General features: G+C 58.0%; 1 protein-coding gene across 10 annotated transcripts in view; it reads right to left on the bottom strand.

Annotated features, from left to right (window-relative positions):
• LOC129395207 (polysialoglycoprotein-like) overlaps nt 1–6,006 on the bottom strand; it is a 62,028-nt gene that overhangs the window by 55,457 nt on the left and 565 nt on the right. For 2 of the 10 annotated variants that reach the window (XR_010111169.1, XM_063601510.1), the window contains exons 2-4: nt 3,590–3,647; nt 1,660–1,771; nt 1,323–1,404 (exon numbers count right to left, since the gene is read on the bottom strand). The gene's annotated coding sequence lies outside the window, so the exon portion shown is untranslated. Of the gene's footprint in view, nt 1–849; nt 1,405–1,659; nt 3,648–4,556; nt 4,769–5,207; nt 5,275–6,006 lie in introns of those variants that run through there. The other 8 variants (XM_063601511.1, XM_063601516.1, XM_063601512.1 and 5 more) reach the window with 8 other exon arrangements.

The following is a 6,006-nucleotide window of genomic DNA, read 5'->3' as shown; positions in this document are numbered from 1 at the left end:
CTGATAAGGGTGGTGCAGCCTCGTCCTCCTCCTCGTTTCCTTCTCCTCCTCTCCTCCCCTCTTCCTCCTCTCCACCTTCTGTCCTTCTTTCTTCCTCATTTCCTCCTCTTACTCTCCTCCTCCTCCCACCTCCTGCTCTCCTTCTCCTCTCCTCCTCCTCATCCTCTCCTCTCTCTCTCTCTTCTTCTTCCTACTTTTCTCCTGCTCTCCTTCTCCTCTCCTCCTCCTCATCCTCTCCTCTCTCTCTCTTCTCTCTTCTTCCTACTTTTCTCCTTCTCATTTCCTTCTCTCTTCCTCTCCTCCTTCTCCTCTTCTCTCTTCCACCTCCTGCAACTCTGTTCCTCCTCCTCTCCTCTCCACTCCTCCCCACCCCCTCCTCCTTTTCCTCTGCTCCTCTTATTCCACTCTTCCTCTTCCTCCTTTCCTCCTCCTCCTCTCCTCCTGCTCCTTTCTCCAGCCTCCTCCTCTCTGCTTTCTCCTCTTCTCCGCCTCCTCCTTTCTTCCTCCACCTCTCCTCTTCCTCCAAATCTCCTCCCCTTCCTCTCCTTCTCCTCCTCCTCTGCTCCTCCTCTCGTCCTCTCCTCTTCCTCCTACACCTCTCCTCCTTTCCTCCCTCCTATTTCTCTCCTTCTCCCTTCCTCCCCGTCCTCCCCCTCCTCTCCTCCTCTTTTCTCTCACTCCTCCTCTTCTCCTTCTCCTGTTCTTTTCTCTTCCTCCTCCCCCCATCCCTCTCCTTTTCTCCTCCTCTTTCTCATCCCCTCCTGTCCTCCACCTCCTCTCCTCCACATCTGCCTCTCCTTCTCCTGCTCTCCTTCTCCTCTCCTCCTACTCCCCCCTCCTCCTCCTCACTTGCTCTTCTACTCCTCTTCCTCTTCTTCCTCCTTTGCTGCTCCTCCTCCTCTTCTCCGTCTCCTCCTCTCCTCTTTCTTCTCTTTTCTGTGTCCTCCTCTCTTCCTTCACCTCTTCTCCTTGGTCTCATCTCCTCCTCCTCTCCTTCTCCTCCTCCTTCCCTCCTCCAACCCACTCCCTCTCCTCCCCCTCCCCCTCCTTTTTTCTTCCCTCCTCCTCCCCTCCAGCTCCTATTCCTCCACTTTACCTCTCTCCTCCTGCTACACCACACGTTCACACGACCCTGTGAGAGTCAGGGCAGAAAAGGAAAGCTAAAAGGCGGACAAATGAGTGCAAGAGAGCAAAAAAGGGAACCCTCCCTAATCTAATGGGCAGGGCACTGGACGCATGCGAGCACCTCCTCTGTGGGAGAGGGGTCACTGCCTCCAGATGGAGGGGCAGTGGGACACTCCATGACCTCTGGGGTTACTTACAATTTGGAGTGCTTAAGCGAATACTGAGTTCAAAACAGCCCTGCAAAAGATGTAAGAACAAGCCCCTGAGCAGACGAGGTCTCTGAAATACAAAAAGCCAACATGGGGTTAGAGGCAGAATTCAGAAAGAGCTCCTACCACTCCATACCAACAAGGCAAATGACTCAATAGAAAAATGGGCAAGCCAGGCACGGTGGCTTACGCCTGTAACCCCAGCACTTTGGGAGGCCGAGGCGGGTGGATCACCTGAGGTCGAAGTTCGAGACCAGTCCAATCAACAAGGAGAAACCCCATCTCTACTAAAAATACAAACTTAGCCAGGCATGGTGGCGCATACCTGTAATCCCAGCACTCAGGAGACTGAGGAAGGAGAATCGCTTGAGCCCAGAAGGCAGAGGTTGTGGTGAGCCGAGATTGCACCAGCCTGGGCAACGAGAGCAAAACTCCGTCTAAAAAAAAAATGAAAAAGAAAGAAAGAAAAAGAAAAATGGGCAAAAGCCATTTCCTAGACGAGGAAAGCAGGCTGACCAAGAAGCATCTGAAGGGAAACCATGAATCAGGGTCAAAGCGGTCCCAGACTGGCTGTGCCCCGGAACACTAGGCAGAATCAAACGTGAACCCTCTCCAGAGGAGGGCAACTTCCTCCTGGGCCTCAGAGACAAAGAAGCACAGTGAGGGGAGGTGGCTGCACTCTGCAAAGTGTCAGTGGGGAGGCAAGGGAAGAGGAAGGGGGTGACAGGCTCAGAAAACAGGAGGAGTTGCACGGAAATTAGGCTGAGCAAAAAGAATGCTTCTCTAGGGGAGCACGTGGGCAGAAGAGAAGGACTGCACAGCCGGGGATGCTGAGCACAGAGAGGCAAGGTGATGGCAAATTCGCAAGGGACAGCTCTAGCCAGGGAGGCTAGCCTGCCATGGAGGGAGAGGACAGAGCAGGAGAGGGCAGGGTTGGGGGCAGGGGGTGGGGGGGCAGGGTAGGGTAGGGTAGGGAAGGGGGGAGAGGGAAGGGGGGAGAGGGAAGGGGAGGGGAGGGGAAGGGATGGGAGGGGAAGGAAGGGGAGGCGAGGCTCAGAAGGCCACCGGGATGGACAGGGAGCTCTGCAGGGGGCTCCCTGGTGATGAGGAAGGAAGGAAGACCTGAGCGGGGGCTGTGGTTTCAGGAAGGAGGCAGTATCCTGGGGGAGGCAGGCAGAGGGTACAGTCAGCTGCAAAGCAGGATCTTTGGAAAAGGCAAGGACTTCCTAAAAGAGATATGATGTGTGGCATGATAGGCATGCAAGCAAGGCCTGAAGAAGCAAGCAGAACTTGAGGAAACACACCGCTGGCCCCAGGAGTGGGGGTCAGTTGAGTGTGTGCTACTGGGGTGCAGCCAGGCACAGTGGTTTCAAGGGAGCACAGCAAGGAACCCGAGAGGGCCCCGCATGCCTGCAGTTGGCTGACTACTGCCCGGGACTCCAGAGCATCCACGGAGGGCCCCACAGGGGAAGGCAGGAGCAGGACGGGTCTAGGGAGGTGAAGGCCGACCTGACCTGCTAAGAGACGAGAAGAGAGGGAGGGGAAAGTCTTGTTCCTGCCAGGACATTGTTAATGAGAGGAGTGAGAAGGCAGCAGGTGAAGAGAGTGTGGCATGGAAGGCAGAAATCAGAGCGTTTTTGGGTTTGGTGCTGACCTGCTATTGGGAATGAAAATCAAGACTCAGGTGCATTCTGGTCCCTTTCTCAGGGTTAGCCGAACACCACCCACATCCCTGCCTGGCCTGTTGATGCCATTCTTCCTAGGCCCACTCACCGCTGCAGCTGCTTTACTTGCACTTCCTCTCCTCATCCGACCACAGATCAGACCTCTGCTGCTCGCTGCCGCCCAGGGAGAGTGTGCACCTACGTGCGCATTGCACCCCACTGCCCAGCACACCCAGGAGTGAGAGTGAGGAGCAGCTGAGAGAGTTGGAAAAGGGAGCCCTTATGTGGCCACCAAGGGCTTCCCTGCTAGCAGCCACATGGTGACTATCCAGCTCATTATGCGAGTTCTAGTTCTTCAAACAAGAGGCCACGGGAGGAGCAACGGCCACCCACCATCCCGGGGATCCTCATTCATGATTTGAAACCACTCTAAGCAGGTTCTGGGGTGTTCGGCAGAAGCTGGCAACCATTCTTGGGGGGAAGGAACCCAGGAGGGGATGCTAGCATGCATAGGAATTGGAACTGGTGATCTGAAGGTCCCCTGCAGCCCTACGGCCTACATCCCATAAAGAGGGACCCTCTCCTCCTCACCTCATCTCCAGCATTCCTGCTTCCTCGAGCTTCTCCAGGGAGAAGTAGGCGCATCTCACTAGAAAAAACAAGAAAGCAGCCCTTTGCTCATTCAACACTTACTAAGCAGATACTGTGCCCTGGGCACCCAGTTTCAGAAATGAGTAAAACACCGGCCTTGCCTTCAAGGAACTCAAGAGACCCTGCGGCAGCCACAGAGTCTTACAGAGCAATTACCACCCTGGGTTGCAAGAGCCTAACGTGGGGTGGGGACGGGGGAGGTACAAAATGCTATCAGAGCTGGAGACGAAAGTCTCTAATACTCGGGGTGGGGCTCTGAAGGTGACGTTAAAGTTGTGACTTGAAGGAGGCCAGGAGCGCACCAGGACAAGGCCATGGGAACCGCCGGTGCAAAGCAGGGAGACCTGGAACAGCAGGCTGGTGGGGACCAGTGACTAAACAGCACAGCGTGAACCCAAAGAGTGTTCGGCTTAAGGGTGGGGAGAGCTGAGCCGACTCCCTGAACTGCTAGGACTTAAACCTGAGAAGGCCCAGCAGCGTTTTCACTAGAGGATTGCTGGGGACAGATTTGTGACTTAGAAACTGAGCCGATGGAATGTGGACGACAGACCCGAGGGAAGAAAGACAGAGGCCTCCAGGTTGGTCAGGGGGCTCATGGAACAGTGCAGGCTCCAGACCACGAGGCCTGAATTCTGGAAGTAGCAGCGGGGATGCAGGACGAGGAGCCGTTTTGTCTCATCAGGCACTCCAGAGGCAGGGACCCAGAACTTGGTTATGAAGTCAATGCGGGAGACTAGATAAGGGGAGGGACAGAGGAGTAAAGCATGGCAGCCCTACAGAACCTGAGCCCGTGACTGAGATAGAGAAGAGAGTTTGAAAAGCAAGTTTGCCAGGGAAGTTGGGCTGTGTGCTGGGCGACTTAGGTCGGAGGAGGCAAGACATTAAGAGTGGGGATGTTTCTCATCACCTGCAAAAGAGACGTTAAAGAGACGGTTCCTCTGGACCCCACTGGCAGGCACTGACAGAGCGGCTAGGACACATGAGAGCAGGCCTGGGGGGCTCAGCCCTGCAAGACACAGCCTAGAGCTGCATGGACCCCTGTCAAATGTTCCCGCCCTTCTTGCTGCTTCCGTGCCCTATGGGGGTAGACACTGGAGGTGCAGTTAGGTCGCGGCGGGCAAGTTTTGACTCTTGCCTAAGGGTGCATCACAGAAGGGCCTCAGCTCCCTCCCCCAGCTCCACCCACAGCTCCACCCCCAGTTCGGCTCTGCTTCATTTCACCAGCATCTCCACCCCCAGCTCCTCCTCCAGCAGCTCCGCCCCAGATGTTCCGCCCCCAGCTCTTCCTCCTCCCAGCACTTAACCAGTTCCACCCACAGCTCTTTCCCACAACTACGCCCTCCTCTTGCAGGCGGCTCCTCCAGAAGCTCTAACCCAGTTCCTGCTGCAGCTCCACCCCCAGCTTCGTTTCCCACAGCCCCACCCTGCTCACCCTGCATCTCCAGTCCCAGCTCCGCCTCCTCTAGCCCCGTCCCGCTTCTCCTACCCCTCTGCCCACCCCAGCACCTTTCAGCTCTTTCCTCCAGCTCTGCACTAACTCCTCCCCCGCCATTCTCACCCGCCAGCCTTGGTGCAGCTTGGCTCCCCCTTCTCCAGCAATTTCCCGCAGCCCCGCCCCATCTGCTCCCACAGCTCTTTGCCACAGCCCCGCCCTGCTCCTCCTCCAGGAACGCCCGGCTTTCCCTCAGCTCCACGCTGCAGCTGAGCTGTGCACCAGGCCCTCCCACAGAGCTTTCTCGTGATTCCACCCTACACCTCCCCAAGCCCCCGCTCCCCTAAGCTGGTTCTCAGGAGTCCGAGGGGTCCTCCGGCAGCTGCTCCTCGCTCAGTTCTCCCATTGCCCCGCCCTGCTCTTCGCGGGGCTGCTTCCAAAGCCCCGACCTCAGCCAGCAGTTTCTCTCAGCCCCGCCCCTCCCTGCCCCGCCCCTCCCCTCCCTGCCCCGCCCCTCCCCTCCCTGCCCCGCCCCTCCCCTCCCTGCCCCGCCCCTCCCCTCCCTGCCCCGCCCCTCCCCTCCCTGCCCCGCCCCTCCCCTCCCTGCCCTGCCCCGCCCTGCTTCTCCCGCGGCTGCTCCCAAAGCCCCGCCCTCGGCCCCTCCCCAGCAGTTTCTCTCAGCCCCGCCCCACCCCGAGCCCCGCCCGCAGCCCCGACCTGCTTCTCCTGTGGCTGCCTCCAAAGCCCCGCCCCCAAACCTTCCCCAGCACTCTCAGCCCCCCCCAGAGCCCCGCCTCTCCCAGCCCCGCCCTACTTCTCACGCAGCTGCGTTTAAAACCCCGCCCCCAGCCCCTCCCAGTGATTTCTTTCTCCCCCTCCCTCCTTCTCTCAGCGGACACCTGCCTCCCCCTGCTGATTCTCAAGA

The sequence above is a fragment of the Pan paniscus genome, chromosome X (genome assembly GCF_029289425.2).
Source record: "Pan paniscus chromosome X, NHGRI_mPanPan1-v2.0_pri, whole genome shotgun sequence".
NCBI lineage: Eukaryota > Metazoa > Chordata > Mammalia > Primates > Hominidae > Pan > Pan paniscus.
This window is presented reverse-complemented; position numbering and strand designations above follow the sequence as displayed.